This window comes from Etheostoma cragini, chromosome 9, assembly GCF_013103735.1.
Source record: "Etheostoma cragini isolate CJK2018 chromosome 9, CSU_Ecrag_1.0, whole genome shotgun sequence".
In the NCBI taxonomy this organism is placed as follows: domain Eukaryota; kingdom Metazoa; phylum Chordata; class Actinopteri; order Perciformes; family Percidae; genus Etheostoma; species Etheostoma cragini.
This window is the reverse complement of record NC_048415.1, coordinates 25,425,516-25,425,869: the sequence shown is the minus strand read 5'-3', so window position 1 is coordinate 25,425,869 and position 354 is coordinate 25,425,516. Positions and strand designations below refer to the sequence as shown.

Sequence of the window (354 nt, the reverse complement as noted above, 5' to 3'; positions counted from 1 at the left end):
AACATAATTAACATATTTTAGTAATACAGCAGATGTTTTTCAACAAGGTGTATCTGCAAATGCATGTGGGTATACACCACACACGCTCGTTCATCTTGGCTCCACAATTGCTGCCAAAATCAGGGATACAGGAGTTAAATCTAAGCCATGCACCGCAGTACTAATTCATGTGCCTTCAGCTGCTTCCTCATGGGTCCGTTCGATGTGTCAAAGTGGCCCGGACTGTTTGTTGTTTCAGTCTTAGTTCACATCCTCCCTGCAGCTCTTGGCTCCGCCAGCGGGGAGAGAAGGCGGCGAGGCAGGGTTACAGAAGGTGAGAAGGCACCATCATATTTAAGTCTCTTTTTTTCCCTC

At 46.6% G+C, this 354-nt stretch overlaps 1 protein-coding gene across 1 annotated transcript in view; it reads right to left on the bottom strand.

Moving 5' to 3' along the window:
• Positions 1-336: 336 nt before the first annotated feature.
• Positions 337-354, bottom strand: part of bloc1s2 (biogenesis of lysosomal organelles complex-1, subunit 2) — a 2,404-nt gene continuing 2,386 nt past the window's right edge. The window contains exon 5 of the mRNA XM_034880972.1: positions 337-354. This exon is cut by the window's right edge and continues 37 nt beyond it. The gene's annotated coding sequence lies outside the window, so the exon portion shown is untranslated.